Genomic DNA, 21448 nt, shown 5'->3' on the forward strand with positions numbered 1-21448 from the left:
GAAAAACTAAAAACATCATTGATGTTTTGGGGCGAGTTTAAAGCCCCTCCAAATCCCTTTGTTTTTTGGTGTGCTACAATGTGCAAAATGTTTATGTGATTTTTCCAAAAGCCAAATTTGGAGGATGCACACAGTGTGTCAACATGTGCTATCTGCCATCACGGGAGATCAATGGACGCGTTTTGGGGGTGCAACCCCTTCCTCAATAATAAAGTAGCTGAGAAGAAGGGGTTTCTCATCCCAAACACGTCCCTTGATCCCCCGTGATGGCAGCTAGCACATGTTGAAATTCGTAAATTGCTGTGCATCTTCCAAATTTGGCTTTTCCTGGGGTGACTTCAAGGCATCTGAACGCAATATCAAACACAGTTCCTAAATACTCCTGTGTGATATTGCCTTCAAGTTCTACAGTTTGTAAGTTCAAGATTTGTGTCTTTCTTGTTGGTTTTACACAGGCCTGTTTTATCGTAAATGGACATTTCTATTTTTGATAATGCTACCCCAAAAATTGGTATACAACAAACATGTTGGTTTGTTTGAAAAACCTTTGGTAAATGCACATGTGATTGTGCAGGTATAAAAAAGTTTGTTAATCAAGAATGTGTGGATTATTGTCTCAACTCTACAACACTTTTTGGGTGATGTCATTGCTGTTTTCAGAGAAAATGGGGGTTATTTACTAAGGGCAAATCCTCTTGGCACTACAAGTGCAGTTTCAGTGCAGTTGCAAGTGCACTTGTAGTGAAATGTGTCTTTGCATTTAGTAAATAACAGCCAACAGTGCTTTGTATAAGGTTACACAATCATGCCATTTTCTGGAATAAACACATTTCTGTCAGGGTCAGCTAAAACAAACACAAGCAGTAAATGTCCACAAAGAATGTTTTTTTTTTGTTTTTTATTATAAAAAGGCTTCACATATTTGCTGGCATATTGATGGCCCCCCTACCCGCAAAGAACTCCAGGTATCATAACCGGACATCACGGGCACTCAGGGAGGGCAAGCCAGGACGGCCGCTTTCAAGCGCCGTCAGTGTGGTTTCATGTATCATTCCGGCCTCAGGCCCAACTGAGCCAGCATAGTTGGCCGAATGTTTCCTTAAAAAGTTATGGAGAATACAGCATGCCAGTATAATATGGTTCAGTTTATACTCCGCCATATGGATAGGTGTCAGAAATAGGCGGAACCGGCTGGCCAGGATCCCAAATGTGTTCTCCACCACTCTTCGGGCTCTGGCCAGCCGGTAATTAAAAACCCTCTGTTCCGGGGTGAGGGTCCTCATCGGGAATGGCCGCATCAGGTGGTCCCCCAGCGCAAACGCTTCATCAGCCATGAACACAAATGGGAGTCCTTCCACATTGTCCTCTGGAGCTGGCAAGTCCAAGCTGCCATTCTGGAGACGCCTGTAGAACTCCGTCTGGGCGATGACTCCACCATGGGACATCCAGCCATTCTTCCCCACGTCCACATACAAGAAGTCGTAATTAGCCGACACCACCGCCAACATCACAATACTATTGAACCCCTTATAGTGGAAATAGTACGACCCCGAGTTGGGTGGTGGGACGATGTGGATGTGTTTCCCATCAATTGCCCCTCTGCAGTTAGGAAAGTCCCACTGCTGGGCAAAGTGGGAGGCCACAGTCTGCCATTCCTGTGGCGTGGAAGGAAACTGTTGAGGGAAAAAAAAATAATTACTATTTTTGCTCAGAAACATGGCAAGCAGATTAGGCACAAACATTATGAGGCAACCTCCAGATAGCATTTATTAAGGGGAATTTAACAACGCCAAAGTATAAGGTACACCTATCATATTCCTCCCCCCCCTCTCATGGGCCATTTCTAACATTATGGGGTGTGTGGAAATCTTGGACAGGTAACCCTCTTCACTTCATTGAGAGATGAATGCCTAAATACAAGGTATTACTTGGAACAGCCCCTCCTTAGTTACACTATTGGCAGCCCACTGGACAGGTAAGAAGTGTCATAATACAAAGATATAAATACACACTGTACACATTTGAGGACATTTGGACATTATGCTATTACCTGTCAAGATAATAATAGGATACAAAAACTTGAAACAGTACCATTGGAAAGTATACAGGCAGGCCCTTGCACTACATGCTTTGGGTAATTCATCCATAAATCAGAGCAAAAAACAGATGGGTATAGTGTGTATGGGTTTGGCAAAATTAGCAGATAGATGATTGAGGAGAGATAGAGAATTGGGATCAGCTGACTTACCAGTTGGGGGAGGGAGGGTTACTAAAAATGATTTAGGGACACCACAAAAAAAAAGCCTCTGGCACTCTGCCGGAATTTAAAGCTAAAATAGCATTTCTAAACATTTTAGGGGGTGTTTGGGGTAAAGCACTACTATGGAGCTGATAAAATACATTGTTAAGTGACTACATGAGGTGAATATAGGGCCAGGAGAGAACATGTTGGGGAGGTTATTGAAGGCCAATCTGTATGAAGGACCTAAAAAAATAATGACATAAAAATCCAGCATGCATGAGAACAAAGGGGACATCGACAGCAGATTCCAATCATGGTAATTAGGGAATGAGGAAAGAAATACAATATATTATCAAACATTCAATACAATAAAATGTGATATTAAAGGATAAAAATCTTACCTTCATATACTCCTTCTGCAGGACCTGTATGATGGCAGAACAGGTCTCTGGGATAATGATACCCAGAGCCTGGGGGGAGATGCCTGTCGAGAACTTCAAGTCCTGCAGACTTCTCCCTGTCGCCAAATACCGCAGGGTAGCGACCAACCTCTGCTCCGCAGTGATGCCTTGCCTCATGCAGGTATCCTGCCTGCTAATATAAGGGGTCAGCGAAGCCAACAGACGGTGAAACACGGGGTCCGTCATCCTGAGAAAGTTCCTGAAATCATCAGGATTATTCTCACGGATCTCACAGAGCAAAGGCATATGACAGAACTGGTCACGCTGAAGCAACCAATTCTTGGTCCATGAACTCCTCCCCACCCTGTTCATGGACTGGACTTGTGTCAAGGTCAGGACCCCAACACCAAGCCCCCGCACAGCACGAACTCTACGAGGAGTACACATACGCAACATGGCTAGAAAATGGTCGGCTGCTCAGAACGGAGTAACAGAACGCACTGAAGAACAGCAAGGCCTGTGAAGAGCGACCTGAAAAACAGTAACGAACGAACAAGAATACAATGACTAATTAAAGTCACGCGGAACTTGCTTGCACGCACTGAAGAGCAGATACAAACCCACAAGCACAAACTGAACGGCAGAAAACGATCTGAAAGCCACGAGTCTGAAAAAGCACAAATCGTCTCTCACCAAACTTTTACTAACACGAGATTAGCAAAAGGAGCCCAAAGGGTGCCGCGCTTGGTTCTGAACTGGCCTTTTCTAGTCTTGTCGTACGTGCTTGACGTCACCGCGTTCTTAGCGATCGGAAATTCCGACAACTTTGTGCGACCGTGTGTACGCAAAACAAGTTTGAGCCAACATCCGTCTGAAAAAATCCTAGGATTTTGTTGTCAGAATGTCTGAACAAAGTCCGACCGTGTGTACGGGGCATTAGACAAACATTTAAAAGTGTTAAAGTTACAAACAAACACAACTTAGGAACACAGGTTAGATGAAATCTGGACCACAGCAAGATGGCCGATGACAAAAAGACCACACTAAAAAACACAAGCACACGGCTAAAAAATACCCTCTTTTCTCAAATTCAGTTCACATCAGCTTTCACAGGAACAAGACATTGAGAGATACAGACAGTGAATGTTTGCATGTTCTTTTCATCTCAAAACAAAACCTTTCTATTGTCCACAGGGAGCAGCCAACTTTTCACCATTGTAAAATGCTTGGCCGCCCCTCCCCCCAGGCCGCATGCTCACTTAAAAATGCAGCAGCCATCTTCAAACGAAAAGCTTTCCTATACAACTATCAAAGTCCACTAACTATCGGTGTCTTGAGAAAATTAAACACTCTACAAAACTCATGTAATCTACTTGTCCCATACATAAGTAATAATTACAATTCATCCATTTTTCACATGCATTACAAACTTGTTACACAGCATACAATTACTTACACATACAAACAGTCTCCTTACACAAATATTCGAGATACAAATCACACACACACACACACGCAGTCACACACCAGACATATGATCAAACTTCCAGCATTATCTCAAAAGACGAAAAATGTGTTCTTTTCGCGAAGCAGACCCTCCCCAACACATCTTAATGATCCGATTCTGAAGGAGGTTCTGTTCACTCCTATGTTCTGGCTCGCCATTCTGACATGGATATTTGGTTGTACGCAGAGCTCACAGCCAAATCTCCTGTTTCAAATAATAATAACAATTTCGTCTAATGATATAAATGCATGTTACCTTTTGAAAGTACGTCTGTCCTCTCGTTCCCCACAAACAGACACAACACATCCTTACGTTCTCAGCTCCAGCATCGCTCTCTCTGGCCCTCAGCCATGAGATAGTCCCTTTATTCACATATCAATAGGAAGTCCCAAAACTCGAGGGTTGGGCTTCCAACAGCCAAACACCTCTTACAAAGCTTGTGACCTCACAGGAAATGAACACAGGATGTGAATGACTATATAAGGATTTAACAACACAACAAAATACATACAACCAAATGACGATGACTAGAGTTCCTCATGGATGGGAGATTATCTGCAGGTGTACGTCATGGCACCCCAAACATGTTGATCAGGCATACCGGGGGTGACAAGAGCAAACAACCGCTAAACCGATAATGTCTTTGCAGAGCGAACACACCCCCACCAGACGATCGTTCTGTGCATTGCACAGGGGCCCCTTACTGGCGGACATGTCTTCTCTCCGCAAACACCTCTCTCCAAACACCAGGAAGTTTTCCACTACCTAACAGGTCTCAGCCAGCATCAGTCTGCCCCAGTCAGCTCTTTAGAGTGGGCTGCGAGAAGACAGACACTGGGAGACTCTTATGACAATACATTAATATAAAATTTTCCACAACAGGACTCATTCCATCTGATATCTGCGGACCATTTACGAATGTTTATGGTATAATCCTCAACTGGGCATTACCCTTATTGCAGGGCATGAAGGGCAGTCTCTGCAGTTGCCACATGTTGAGGATCATTGTAGAGTTGTGCAAGGAATGGAGAAACGGAGTTGAGCACAGGACTTTTCTGCTCTGGCAGGTGGTGGGCCCAAGACTGGGGTTCATCTGAGAGGAGTGAGGTGATAAACCCCACTTTCATAGTTTCCAGAGAAAAAGTCCTTGGCTGGAGTGCAAAATATAGAAGGCAAATGTTCTGGAATGGAAAGCGTAGTCAAGATCAAGTCGGGGTCAAACACAGAATATCAACCTGGAATAGGCAGGAGCAGGTCCGTGAAGCAAGTCGGGTTCAGAGCCAGAAGAGAAGCCAGAGCAGGTCAGGGGTAAGCCAGGTTGATAATGGGTAATCAAGCAGAAGCACAAAGCACAGGAACACAGGATACAAGGCTGACGATAATCCAGCAATTTGTGAGAGCCACTGGTGTCCTTATATGGGCCATGGAACACAACAATTAGCCCATTTTGCGTATGCCCATTCGCCATTGTGTGCCGTTGGCCAATGCGAATTAGCGCGACCATATTGGACATTGGCATATTTGCCAGTTCTTCACAGAATTTTTCCCTGACAGTAGGCTTCATTTTGAACTCAAATATTTGAGTGTTGTTTGCAATAGGTCTGTTGCCCTGTATAGGTTAACTCATAATTTATTAGCTTGTAGACTGAAGGCTGCCCATAGGGGACAACTTGTACAAGGTGGCTATAAAATCACATCTTCCTAATTACTATCACTCAATGGCTGCTGATACAACACTTCTTCAGACTTAGTGTAATACAGCATTCTGAAAAAAACTGCAACTGGTTTTCTGAGACATCAGAGAATGTATAGCCATCTTAAGGCCTTCACAAAATCTCCATTAAGACCCTACACATTCTCTGTGGTTTACATGTACACATCTCATGGCCATTTTAATGTTATTTTATTTGGTTACACAAACAGATACAAACAGATATAAGAAATATCTTACACCCTCCCCCCAAAAAAAAAAATAGCAGGAAAATCAGAGGCAGTCAGATTAGTTATTGCAAATGTATTACACGTAAGATATCTATATTTTGTGTTTTTTTTTTTCTGTATTTAATCACTAGTGGGTTTTTTATGTTTTGTGCTATAAATAAAAAAGGCCGTAAATTTTGTGGAAAAAAATGCTTTTTTCTTTGCTTCTGTCATAAAATTTTGCAAATTAGTAATTTTTCTTCATAAATTTTGGTCAAAATTTATACTGCTACATATCTTTGGTAAAAATAACCCAAATAAGTGTAAAGTATTTGGTCTTTGTGAAAGTTATAGAGTCTACAAACTATGGTGCCAATCACTGAAAATTGACACGGGGCACAGGGGTAGAGGCTTCAACCCACCCAAATCTCTATGAAGCCTCCTGACTCCAGACCCTAATTAGAAATTCCGAAACGTGGAGAAAACAAAAAAATGTTCTTATCCATCCGGAAAAACAATTCTAGAGCCCCTCACATATGTGGGACCCCTGTGTACTATAGTAGCAGGGCAACAGATCAGTCCAAGCGGTAGGCAAAAGCATAGTCCATAAAAAAAACTCAATTGTAGTGTCGTCATGGATGGTGGACATCATGTGCACGTCCCTTTTATCCTTCTACCTCAAGGCCAGCACTTTGTTGCATCTCAATGCTGCTCTTTCCCCCCTTTGCAGCTTTTTGTTTGCTAGAGACTGTGGGAAGCCCTTCCTATTTTTTTCTGGAGCTTCCGCAGGCCAAGGTTTTTGCGATGTATAAATTTTTTAAAAGGGGCAGGCTGGTGTAGAAGTTGTCAAGGTATATGTGATATCCTTTGTTCAGAAGTGGGTATGCCAGGTCCCATACAATCTTTCCAGTTGTGCCCATGTAGGGCGGGCACTCAGGGTGCTGGAGCTGGGAATCTTTTCCTTCATATATGCGGAATGCATACAGATATCCCATGCCTCTCTCACATTGCTTGTATAATTTTACTCTGTATCTGGCCCTTTTTGCTAGGAATTTATTCCTAGCCGGCCTGAAAAGGGTACCAGGGACCCATCGACACATATATTCTGATCGGGTACATAGAGTTCTGCAAATTGTTGGGAAAAGAAATCTATCAGTGGGCGAAGTTTATATAATTTGTCGTAATTTGGATGATTACGGGGAGGGCACTGGGTGTTGTCACTAAAATGAAGAAAGCACATTATTATTTTGTATCGGGACCTGGCCATTACGGCAGAATAAATGGGCATGTTGTGAATGGGGTTGGTGGACCAAGAGGCATGTCCTTCATTTTTTTGTAAGCCCCATGTTTACGATGAGGCCCATAAACAATTTGAACTCCTCCAAATTCAGATCTCTCCATTCAAATGGATGGGCATATGATGTAGAGGTCGACCGATATGGATTTTTCTGTGGCTGATAGCGATATTTAGAAATCGGGGCGGCCGATGGCGATATATGTTGCTGATTTTTGCGGCCGATGTTTTAGGCCAATTTTTTATTTTTCCTTCATCTCAGAAAGTCTAGGGTGGAGAGGTGGGGAGGAGGTTATTGTTTAGGGTAGAGAGGTGGGATGCAGCCTATCAGTGCCAACCAGTGCAGCCTATCAGTGTCCATCAGTGCCACCTCATTGTTGCAACCAGTTCAGCCTGTCAGTGTCCATCAGTGCAGCCCATCAGTGCCACCTCATTAGTGCCCACCAGTGCAGCCTATCAGTGTCCATTAGTGCCCACCAGTGCCACCTCATTAGTGCCCACCAGTGCAGCCTATCAGTGCCACCTCATTAGTGCCCACCAGTGCAGCCTATCAGTGTCCATCAGTGCCACCTCATTGGCGTCCATCAGTGCCCACCTGTGCAGCCCAGTGCCAACCAGTGTATCTCATGAGTGCCAATCAGTGCCACCTTATCAGTGCCCTTCAGTGCATCCCATCATTGCCCACCAGTGCCAACCAGTGCAGCCCATCAGTGCCAACCAGTGCATCCCTCCAGTGCAGCCCATCAGTGCCCTCCAGTGCAGCCCATCAGTGCCCTCCAGTGCAGCCCATCAGTGTCAACCAGTGCAGCCCATCAGTGCCAACCAGTGCATCCCATTAGTGCCCACCAGTGCAGCCTAGTGCTGACCAGTGCATCTCATCAGTGCCCATCAGTCCCACCTCATCAGTGCCCATCAGTCCCACCTCATCAGTGCCCACCAGTGCATCACATCAGTGCCAACCAGTGCATCACATCAGTGCCAACCAGTACATCACAGTGCCCACCAGTGCATCACATCAGTGCCCACCAGTGCATCACATCAGTGCCCACCAGTGCCAAACAGTGCATCACATCAGTGCCCACTGCCCACCAGTGCATCACATCAGTGCCCACAAGTGCCAACCAGTGCATCCCATCAGTGCCCACTGCCCACCAGTGCATCACATCGGTGCCCAGAAGTGCATCACATCAGTGCCCACAAGTGCCAACCAGTGCATCACATCAGTGTAGCCCATCAGTCCCACCTCATCAGTGCCCACCAGTACAGCCTAATAATGTAAAACTGCCACCTCAGAAGTGCCCACCAGCGGAGCGCTCCCAGCTCTGTTCTGTCCCCTCGCCTGGCCAAAGACAGCTCCACTCGTCTGACGTGCTGCGCGCCCCGCCTCTGCCTCCAGACTATAATCCCCAGAATGCAGCGTGGCCGGTAACAGCCAATCGGTGGCCGCCGCTGCCGACTTCCTCCGTGGACAGAATAAAAAAAAGTCAGCAGACAGTGGCTGTGATAGCAGCCGTTTGGACTAGACGGCAGGCGGCCGGGGGTGATTTCCACCCAGCACGCCCCCTGCCTCAGATCCCTCACAATCGGCCTTTTTCCCATAATAATCGTCCGATTTCTTTAAAAAGGTGAAATATCGGCAGATATATCGGTCAACCTCTAATATGATGATTGGGGATGGTTGGCAATATACTACTGGGCATATAAATTTGTCTGGTCCACAATGAATTGCAGCAAAGTGTCAGCCAAAAACAGATGAAAGCAATCAATCTCTGAGAAATTTTGGGTGTTGCCCTGCACACCTGGCTGTGCTGTGAAAGGGGGAATAATTGGTGATCCCGAGTCGGATGGCAGCCATGTTGGGTTGGCAATACCACCTGGCATGTATGTAGAGGCACTGGCTTTTGGGGGACGTGACACTCCAGTAGTTGGGGGATTTGAATTGCCTGTGCTGGTACTCAGGCGTGATGTGGCAGCACTGGTACTGGGTCTGGGCATTTGTTCCTGGGGCCTATCACCGGCAGCAGCGCTGGCACTGGGCATTTGCTCCTGGGGCCTATCGCCGGTGGCAGCACTGGTACTCGGCATTTGTTTCCGGGGCTGGCGGCAGTGCTGGTACTGGTACTCCTTTTAGCAGGGACCCATTCTTCCTCCGAATCATTTGCTGGTTCACTACACTCAATCCGTTCAAATTCCAAATTTGATTCGAAATCAGAATTGGAATCTGATGAGACAAGAGGAGGGGAAGAACGGGCGGGACTTTAAATGAGACATGCAGTCAGCAGCGATGGGTGCAGAAAGCAGTATATTTAATATAAATCATAATAAAAATTCATACAGTAATATACATGATACAAAAGCAAAATTCATATATATATACAAATAGGAACATGAGTTGCATGACAGTGTGTAGACCCTTATGTTACATTCACTGAGAAACTTCCTATTAGCTTGAACTTTGTAATGCTAATGCACATGTCCATATAAATACAAAATACATAAAAGTAGAAAGTCAATAGAAGCATTGCATATACTAGGCTCTACTCGTTTCGTGAAGTTTATTAATTCACTCATCAGGAGCAGCAATGTCTTTAATCTGAAAGAAAGACAATGAAAAGTGTCTAAGTCACTGCCTTCAGGGGGAAAATACGCCAAGGGATTGGATGTAGTGGAAAAATTGCTGTAAGCAGTACTCACGACCACCATGTGGAAATGCAGTTTCGAGAACCGGAGGCTCCCAAAGGGATGTCTTGTCCGGGAGCTGTGGCAGGGTAAATTACAAGCGATCCTGGCAGAAATGGCCCCATGATCTGAGGAGAGCCGCCCAAGCACTGGTGGCTTACATAAAAAAGGGGATGATGGATAATGGCTACTTAGGTCTTGGAAGGTTTCTAAAATTTAAAAATATATGAAAAAAATATAAATAAATGAATATATAATGTGATTATCAAAAGGCAGCATCTGTACTTAAACAGGAACAGAATAATGCAAATGTAAAAATATTTGGCTGCCTAGATTACCTGATATTCGACCTAAAATAGCCAGGATGTGCATTGGATGCAGACAATAAAAATAAAGCCGAAAGCATGGACAGTCCACCACAGATGGGGCCATTAAGAGAGGCCCACATGCAAAACCCCGCCTAATGCTACGTGAACGAAAGGAAGGGACGGTGCCGTTGCCAAGACAATGCGTCATTGGCATGGGCGTCAAAGATCCATCTCAAAGACCGTAGATGGAAAAACACCACCAATGTAATGACGCTCTCAAAAATGTCATACACATGGCGTGTGTGACATGGCATCGATGAGCAGCGTGAAGGTATCCACCCGCTCCAAAGGGGAGAGGGGAGATCCCGCGGTGCGCATCACAGCTCCCGGACATAGAAGTGAGCCAACTGGCTCATGGATCCAGATCAGAAAACAAACAAACATCACACTGTGTCAGGATCTTGGTAGGAGACTGAGTTGCTGAGAGGGCTCCCCTTGCGGCCGAGTGCAGCACAACCCTGAAGATGACACAGGGATGCGGTGCTCACAGAAGCCTGGAAGTAGGAGCCAGTGTTGGAGGCTTGATAGAGCAAAGTCACTGGAGGCAACGTGCTTAAGGTGCGAGGAGGGGACCAATGGAAGTCCAATAGGAAATCAGAAGCCAGGCCAGAGGGTCAAAACACAGTAAAGCAGTCCGAGAATCTAAGCAACAAATCCAGGTACAGGAGACAGAGAAATGCGGAGTCCGTTTAGCCAAGCTGGGGTCAGATGCAGGAAGCAGGCAGGAAGAGTCAAAAGCAAACCGGTGGGTAAGCCAGGAGATCCAGAGAAGTAGATAACAAGCCGGGTCGGTACACAGGAGGTCAGGACAACAGGAAACACAATCACAGGAACACAGGAAGAGCTGATGATAATCCAGCGATGTGGCACTGTCAGTGGAACGTTTAAATAAACAAGGCGCAGTATCACGTCGTACGCGCACCGTTCCTTTCGTGCGTTCGTACCATCGCGGCGTTGTTACGCACGCGCATTCGTCCGAATGTGGCGCCAGGTGTCCGCCTAGTAGAGACATTGCACATCCGCGTGCGTTGATGCGCGTGAGCGCGACATTGCCTTTGCTGGTTTGCTAACCTAGCGGGACTATGCATAGGGATGCGCCTATTTCCCTGACACACTGTTTCATTTAAAGTCCCGCCCCGTTTTTCCCCTCTTCTTGTGCCAAGAAACCGGGATGGAGGCATTTGCCTCATTTAAAGTCCCAAATTTTCCTTTTTTCCGGAATCTGATGAGAACTCCCTGTTGCTCTCATCAGTCATGGAGAGAATCTGGAATGCCTCCTCACTGTTGTAAACTCTTTTGGACATGACGCTGATGGCTGTGTGACAGGTGGCAGGTGACGGTCACTGATGGGCTGTGCGATGGGTGGCAGGTGATGTTCATTGATAGGTGATGACAGCGTGACAGGCGATGGTCACTGATGGGTGACAGGCCACGGACAGTGACGAGTGATGGTCACTGATGGGTGATGGTCACAGACGAGTGACAGGCCACAGTCACTGATGGGTGTTGGGTGATGGCTGACGGTCACTGATGGGTGACGGGTGATGGCTGACAGTCACTGATGGGTGACGGGTAATGGCTGACATCACTGATGGGTGATGGCTGACGGGTGATGGCTGATGGTCACTGATGGGTTACAGGTAATGGCTAATGGTCACAGATGGGTGACGGTAATGGCTGATGTCACTGATATGTGACAGGTGATGGCTGACGGGTAATGGCTGACATCACTGTTGGTTGATGGGTGATGGCTGATGGTCACTGATGGGTGACGGGTAATGGCTGACGTCACTGATGGGTGATGGGTGATGGCTGACAGTCACTGATGGGTGACGGCTGATGGGTGATGGGTGACAGGTGCACCGCTGACAGTCACTGATGGCAGTCTCTTGTGTGACAGGTGCACTTTATGGGGTGACTGTGGTGACTATTGGGTGACAGATAACAAAGTGGGGATAGGACAAGTGTTGTGCTTGGTGTAGTACAATACAGACACAGATCGGTAACTCACTGCTCCTGGCTCTTCTCTCCTCACACTGGAAATGGTGTGTGAGGAGAGAAGAGCTGGTAACAGCTAGTTACCGCTCTGTGTTTACATTTAGTAATTGGCTGTGAAAGGATCACAGCCGATCACGTGGTAAACAGCCACTGGCTGTTTACCATCGTCGGTGACGAGCAGTGTTCCTGGAAACATGCCGCCACCGATGTGCACGCACAGCACGCTCACGATCGCACGCATGCACAGTGCACAGTTGGGCAGTACCATCTCTGATCAGCCGTGATGAAGTCACGGCCGATCACTTGGTAAACAGCCATGCCCAATGGCTGTTCACCCCCCTCGGTGGCAAGCGGTGTCTCCGTGACACGCCGCCACCGAAGGTACAGGGATGCGCGCACACGATCACGTGCCTTCCCTGTTTAAAGGGCAGGGTGTCATATGACGCCCTCCCAGAACGAGAGCCGCGCCGCCTGGCCGTCATAAGGCGGATGGCGGGCGGCAAGCGGTTAAATAACAGATATTATATTTTTTCTGAACATTTTTGCATGCCTTTTTATAGGTTAACATATACTTCTTCAATCAAAAATTGTTATTGATCTTTAGGTTATGTAACTAAAGAAAAACCTTTTTTGTTATCCCATAGAGACTTGTTAAGACAACATGAAAATCTATGTCATCAGCACTGTTTCTGCATTGGTCTGATCATAAAGTTCAAAGCTCTTCAAGTGAGTTTTAGTAAAAGCATTGAAGGCAAATCCAAAGATGATGTGCTGAATACTGATACATGTCATAAAAATACATTAATTTCTGAGCTTAATTTAACAAAGCGCTGCTTGTTTTTTGTGTACTGACTAACATTGATCTAGATGATTAACAACCTTTATTATGTTCTTGAATGTAAAACACAGTTTATTGTTACACATCATTGGAATGTGTTCTAATTTTCCATATGTTACCTAACATAACATAATATGAAAGGCCAATTTAAAATTCAGTTTATTGACTAAGTTCATGTTGCAACATGCATGTAGAATGTTTCACATTAGTTACTGTATGCTGAAGACCTGTAGCCACTTTGATAGTAGCTTTAACACTTCTATTATTATAATCCCCTATCTTCAGACCAAATTTAATCTTTTACCTGACAAGATGATGGTAGGGGTGGCTGTTCACACCTGACATTTGCAAGCAATTTGACCGATTTAAATGTGACTGATTTATGATGCTCTTGGTAAAAGGAAATTATGGAACCAAGAAGGAGTCAACGTTACTTTATGTTTTATGGAATTTCAATTTTCCTTTTAATAAAAGTGGGCTACCAGGCTCTTAAAACACAGTTCATTCTGGCTTGGACTTCACTAAACAATGTATCTACCACTGGTCTAAACGTCCCTCATGTCACTATATATATATGGATACTGACTGGGCAGATGGAACTGCTTAGTCATCTAAGGCTCATCAATGCTCTGCTAGATCTACTAATTACAAATAACACACTGCGTCCTTAACAACTGATGACTCATTAGTTTCCAGTGGGCTTCTCCGCTCACAGCTGATTGTAAAAAAAGCAGACAATTAAAAATTATGAAAGAAAAACGGCGTGGGGTCCCCCCCAGGATCCATTCCAGTCCCTTATGTGAGCATGCAGCCTGGCAGGTCAGGAAACTCCTGAACCATACCAGGCCACATGCCTGGGGTGAGTGCTTTGTGACATCACAAGGGGCAGGGTCTCCAGGTGACATTACCGGATGGCCACATCCCATGCCTAAATAAGAAATGGCAGGCAGCGGGAGCCAATACAATGAAAGCAGCCAGCGTCGGAGGAAGACCATGTTTTTTATTTTTAGTGGGCAGTTAAAAGACATCACCGGAGAGAGAAGAGGAAGAAGAAACACCTGAGGGAGAAGACAGCAGAGGGAGAAGAAACCACCAGAGAGAGGGAGAAAAGGGAGAATAAACACTATAGGGAGAAGAAACACCGGAGGAAGAAGAACCCACCGGAGAGAAGTGTCAGGGCTGGCTCAGCCCTTCCTTCTCTGAGCTGGCCACTCAGCTGTCGGCTAATTTCCAGCTCTCTTCTCTCTCCACAGTTAACCAGCTGTTGTGGATCTGCTCGTAAGTCCCGCCTACTTAAAGACGTCCAGCTCACTTCCTTCCTGCCTTCGCCTTGGTCACATCACAAGAAACCATCTACTGCGTTCCTGCTTAAAGACTGGCTTGGTGACATCCCTTCTGGCTCTTTATCCTGCTTGCTGTTCCTCTACTTGGAGCCCTGACTTCTGGCCTGGCTGATTACCCGATCAGGTAACTAAACTCTGGCTTGGCTGACTACCCGATCCAGTTACTGGACTCTGGCTATGCTTGACTACGCTTACTCTATTTACCTTTTTATTTTTATTAATAAACAAGTGTGATTTAACTGTACTTCTGTCTTGGTCTGGTTCATGGTTTCTGATAGTAGGCGATGGCCATGAATTCAGAAGATACAGTCAATCTACCTGTTGGTAATATTTTTTCCAGATTGGATGAGCAAGACCACAGCATGGATCAGTTTTACATTGCGTTACAATCGCTCCTGAGTCACACGGCTCACCTGGAATCCCTCACTGTGGCTGCTCCGGAACAACCTGAGTTGCAGGCCGTCCCTGCTGCTGTGCCAGTCTCTGTGCAGGCACCCGCCTTGAGTATTATCTCTATAAGAGGTATGTCTGGTTCCGCCCCGCTTCCCCAGCAATTTGGGGGTGATCCAGTTCAATGCAGAGGGTTTCTCAACCAAGTTGAGATATACTTTGAGATGCTGCCCCAGGTGTTTCCCACGGACAGAAGGGTTTGTGATATCTTTGCTTTCTGAGAGAGCCTTGGCCTGTGCTAACCCTCTATGGGAGACACAAAAAACTGTTATCTTCAGTTACCCTGAGTTTGTGGCCTCCTTTAAAAGGGTATTTGATGTTCCCGCATGCTCCGCTTCTGCTGCCAAGTGCCTCATGTCCATCAAACAGAGTACAAGAACTGTTGCCGACTACGCCATTGAGTTCCGTACTCTGGCAGCAGAGGTTGCTTGGAACAATGAGGCCCTCATGTCTGCTTTTTCTCATGGTCTCTTGGATTCCATCAAGGATGAGATAGCAGCCCGAGATATACCTTCTGAGCTGGAGAACTTGATTTCATTTGCCATCCTCATTGACTCCAGACTCAGAGAAAGACTTTCTTTTAAGGAGCGCTTGCGGAAGCCTCCTGTATGTTTGCCTCTGAGCTTTGCAGTCCCACCCATGCCTCCCTCACCTCCCATGCCTCCTGGTGCCCATGCACTTGGGCTTTACGTGTCTCTCTGTGGATGAGAGAGCCTTTAGGAGGAGGGAGAGATTGTGCCTTTATTGTGGCCAGGCAGGTCACTTTTTGAAGTCTTGTCCTACCCGTCCTGGGAACACCCGAACCTTGAAGTTCTGTCATGGACAGACCTTAGGTGGTGTTGTGTCATCCCCAGTTATCCAGAAGGATAAGCCCCTGGTTTCGGTCACCCTTTCTTGGGCTAAGTTGTCTATCAAGATATAGGCTCTAATCGACTCTGGGGCTGCAGGCCTGTTCATTGATGCTGCCTTTGTATCAAAGCACTCAATTCCACTGCAGCTGTATGACACTCCACTTGCCATTGAGGGTCTTGACGGGAGACCTCTACAGCCTTCCCATGTGACTCATGAGACGGTTCCATTGTCCATGGCCGTAGGGGCTCTTCACCATGAGAAAATCCAATTCCAAGTGATTTCCTCTCCTAAGTTTCCGCTGGTTATTGGTTATCCTTGGTTACAGAGGCACAACCCCTCTTTTGATTGGCTCCGTGCTGAGGTTCTTTCCTGGTGATAAGTTGAACCTTGTAATAAAGGACATCAACGCCAATAGAGCTGCATTTGTCTCAATGATTGTTTACTTCAGAATATGCACTGTACATACAGAGGATCACATCTACTAAGGGAATGTGATACAGGTTACAGAATGGTACAGTTTTTTAAAGGGAATGATAATACAATAGTCTATGGCGGGCACAAGCCCAAAATTACACATCACACAGTACATATTTTACTAATTGTTTCAACATAACTTTTGGTCTTCATGACCTGACTGATTAATGAGTGAGAGGTTATTTTGACAGAAATAAGATTGATTATATTAAGGGAGTAATTAACTTATAAACAGGGACTTTTCATATCAACATCTTTTCCAAGAATTGTATCATGTCATTGGCAGAACATTTCATGTCAACTGGAGGCCAACCAAGACAGCCACATGTGTTGCAATACCAAAAGAATTCAGAAACATTTTACTCAAAATTATAAGAAATACATTTTCATGTTGAAGAGGAACTCTAGATACATAACAAGATATGGCTCATATATTTCATATCTTCACAGCCCCTCCTGTGTTTATAATTCTTTCGGTATCCTTTTTAAGCTTCTTCTGTGTCTTTAAATTGATCTCCAGGTATACGGACCACCATCTCATGAGCAGTTCTGACTCGGGACCCTGAGGGCTGAAAAGAACCAATATTAGTACAAGCATGTGTGGTTATCTTCAAACAGCATTTGCATAACATAGGTGCACATTTGACTATTAGGATTATGAGGACTATAATTCAAACAATATATAGAATACCATGTAAAATACCAGAAAACCATCCTGCAATACCAGAAAACCAGTTGAGAGGATTGAGCCAGGAGAGCCAGCCTTCCCAGCCACCCTCAACCCAAGCAGTTTCGGTATGCTCTTTGTGAAAATTAACCTTCATTTGTTGTACCTTCTCTACATGCAAAATGATGACATCTTCAGCCTTGGTATCATTTCCAATGTAGTTACAACAGGTAGTTCCCACTATGGTGCATATTCCTCCTTGATTGGCCATGAGATAATCCAGCTGGTGCTGCAAAACCTCTTTTTTAATTATTTTTAATTCTGTAGCAAGAGCTATAAAGGTTCCTACATACAGGGCAGTAGGGATGAGCTTCGAGTTGGAGTCGAACTCATGTTCGACTCGAATATCGGCTGTTCGCCAGTTCGCCGAACAGCAAACAATTTGGGGTGTTCGCGGCAAATTCGAATGCCGTGGAACACCCTTTAAAAGTCTATGGGAGAAATCAAAAGTGCTAATTTTAAAGGCTTATATGCATGGTATTGTTATAAAAAGTGTTTGGGGACCTGGGTCCTGCCCCAGGGGACAAGGATCAATGCAAAAAAAAGTTTGAAAAACGGCCGTTTTTTCAGGAGCGGTGATTTTAATAATGCCTAAAGTGAAACAATAAAAAGTGTAATATCCCTTTAAATTTCATACCTGGGGGGTGTCTATAGTATGCCTGTAAAGGGGTGCATGTTTCCCGTGTTTAGAACAGTCTGACAGCAAAATATCATTTAAAAGGAAAAAAAGTCATTTAAAACTACTCGCGGCTATTAATGAATTGCCGGTCCGACAATACACATAAAAGTTCATTGATAAAAACGGCATGGAAATTCCCCACAGGGGAACCCCAAACCAAAATTAAAAAAAAAAATGATGTGGGGGTCCCCCTAAATTCCATACCAGGCCCTTCAGGTCTGGTATGGATATTAAGGGGAACCCCGGACAAAATTTAAAAAAAAAATGGCGTGGGGTCCCCCTCAAAATCTATACCAGACCCTTCAGGTCTGGTATGGATTTTAAGGGGAACCCCGCACCAAAATAAAAAAAAACGGCGTGGGGTCCCCCAAAAATCCATATCAGACCCTTATCCGAGCACGCAACCTGGCAGGCCGCAGGAAAAGAGGGGGGGACAAGAGAGCGCCCCCCTCCTGAACCGTACCAGGCCACATGCCCTCAACATTGGGAGGGTGTTTTCGGGTAGCCCCCCAAAACACCTTGACCCCATGTTGATGGGGACAAGTGCCTCATCCCCACAACCCTTGGCCGGTGGTTGTGGGGGTCTGCGGGTGGGGAGCTTATCGGAATCTGAAAGCCCCCTTTAACAAGGGGACCCCCAGATCCTGCCCCCCCCGTGTGAAATGGTAAGGGGGTACAAAAGTACCCCTACCATTTCACAAAAAAACTGTCAAAAATGTTAAAAATGACAAGAGACAGTTTTTGAAAATTTAAATGCTTCTTCTTTCTTCTATCTTCTTTCTTCTTTCTTCCTTCGGTTTCTTCCTCCATCTTCCTCTCTTCTTCTGGATCTTCTGGTTCTTCCTCCGGTGTTCTCATCCAGCACCTTCCTCTGCGGCGTCGGCGTCTTCTTCCCTTCTTCTCCTCAGGCCGCTCCGCATCCATGATGGCATGGAGGGAGGCTCCCGCTGTGTGACGCTTCTCCTCTTCTGACGGTTCTTAAATAACGGGGGTGGAGCCACCCGGTGACCCCGCCCCGCTCTGATGCACGGGGACTTGTCAGGGACTTCCCTGTGGCATTCCCCGTGATGTCAGAAGGGGGCGGGGTTACATAACAGGTGACCCCGCCCCCCTCTGATGTCACGGGGAATGCCACAGGGAAGTCCCGTTAAGTCCCTGTGCGTCAGAGGGGTCACGTTATTTAAGAACCGTCAGAAGAGGAGAAGCATCACACAGCAGGAACCTCCCTCCATGCCATCATGGATGCGGAGCGGCCCGAAAAGAAGATGAAGACAAGAAGATGAACAGAAGATGATGAAGAGAAAAAGATGAAGAGAAAAAGATGAAGAGAGAAGCGTCACACAGCGGGAGCCTCCCTCCATGCCATCATGGATGCGGAGCGGCCCAAGGAGAAGAAGGGAAGAAGACGCAGACGCCTCGGAGGAAGATGCCGGACGAGAACACCGGAGGAAGAACCAGAAGAACCAGAAGAAGAAGAAGATGGAGGAAGAAACCGAAGGAAGATAGAAGAAAGAAGAAAGAAGATAGAAGAAAGAAGAAGCATTTAAATAAAGGAATTGTCAAAAACTGTCTCTTGTCATTTTTAACATTTTTGACACTTTTTTGTGAAATGGTAGGAGTACTTTTGTACCCCCTTACCATTTCACACAGGGGGGAGGGCCGAGATCTGGGGGTCCCCTTGTTAAAGGGGGCTTCCAGATTCCGATAAGCCCCCCGCCCGCAGACCCCCACAACCACCGGCCAAGGGTTGTGGGGATGAGGCCCTTGTCCTCATCAACATGGGGACAAGGTGTTTTGGGGGGCTACCCCAAAGCACCCTCCCACTGTTGAGGGTATGTGGCCTGGTACGGTTCAGGAGGGGGGGCGCTCTTTCATCCTCCCTCTTTTCCTGCGGCCTGCCAGGTTGCGTGCTCGGATAAGGGTCTGGTATGGATTTTTAGGGGGACCCCACACCATTTTTTTAAAAAATTTTGGCGCAGGGTTTCCCTTAAAATCCATACCAGACCTGAAGGGTCTGGTATAGATTTTGAGGGGGACCCCATTCCATTTTTTAAAAAAATTTAGGCCGGGGCTCCCCTTAATATCCATACCAGACCTGAAGGGCTTGGTATGGAATTTAGGGGGACCCCCATGTCATTTAAAAAAAAAAATTGGTTTGGGGTTACCCTGTGGGGAATTCCAATGCCATTTTTATCAATGAACTTTTATGTGTATTGTCGGACCGGCACTTCATTAATAGCCGCAAGTACTTTTAAATGACTTTTTTTCCTTTGAAATGTCATTTTGCTGTCAGACCGTTCTAAAAATGGGAAACATGCGCCCCTTTACAGGCATACTATAGACACCCCCCAGGTACCAAATTTAAAGGGATATTACACTTTTATTGCTTCACTTTAAGCATTATTAAAATCACTGCTCCCAAAAAAAAACGGCCATTTTTAAAACTTTTTTTGCATTGATCCATGTCCCCTTGGGCAGGACCCAGGTCCCCAAACACTTTTTATGACAATAACTTGCATATAAGCCTCTAAAATTAGCACTTTTTATTATTCATGTCCGTGTCCCATAGACTTTAACGGTGTTCGCGTGTTCGAGCAAATTTTTTGCCTGTTCGCAAGTTCTGGTGCGAACCGAACAGGGTGCTGTTCGGCTCATCCCTACTCTTCAGAAATGATAATAATTTGGAACTCCAGGACAGAGAGTTCTGTTACTTATCTTTGTGGCTGTGTAACAGCAGCCCAGTACAATAATCTGAGATCTCACTTGTTCTACTCTCAGAAGGATGTCTCCTTTCTGAGTGGAATAGACTAGCCTCTATCTTAGGCTACCTACCTCAAAGAACATACAGCAGGTCATTCACCCATTTGTGACTATACACTGAAGGCAAAACTATCCGCCTTAGGACCACAAATGTTCAAAAAATCATACACACAAAAATTCAACAGCCAGCAACTTCTACTCATTCTTTAGAAATTGTGGTATCTGCATTTATAAATCCCTTTATAAAATATATATACAATGTCATTTGTGGGGGTAAGGAGAAAAGGCAAGCACTTAAAATGATAATTCTTTAGCATGCTTAAATTGTAACCGGTACCTTTAACATTCTCACTAATCATGCAGAGACAGAATGCAGGTAAAATCAATAGGAAGAGAAGGCTCAATGATTCACATATGGTGGTCTTGCCCGCTCATCCAACCATACTGGAATGAAGTCCAACGTCTTACAACAAAAATTACCACTTACCAGATTGCACTTACTCCTGCCCAAATGCTCCTTCACCACTCACCCATCCCAAAAAAAGACTACCACCGCTCTCTCGCCCTACACATGATTAACGCCGCAAAACAGTGCATCCCCACGCTCTGGAAATCCTCCAAGCCCCCTACTATAGCTGAATGGTTCAAACGAATCAATAGAATAGCTGAAATGGAGGAACTGATCCACCAAGCCAGGGATACGCCTTCCAAATTCAAATATGTTTGGTCCTGCTGGCAACATTTCCAAACGACAACCGAATACACAGATCTGTTAGCCTAAGAGTACACTCAGGCATATGAATCCTTGTCGGAGGAGAACTCTAAACAGTCCTCCATACCCTCCTACTTTACTCTCTCCCCTTCTATCTTATATCCCACCTTACCCAACCACCACCACTTCCCCTATTCCGATCCT

The sequence above is a fragment of the Aquarana catesbeiana genome, linkage group LG05 (assembly GCF_042186555.1).
Source record: "Aquarana catesbeiana isolate 2022-GZ linkage group LG05, ASM4218655v1, whole genome shotgun sequence".
Lineage (NCBI taxonomy): Eukaryota > Metazoa > Chordata > Amphibia > Anura > Ranidae > Aquarana > Aquarana catesbeiana.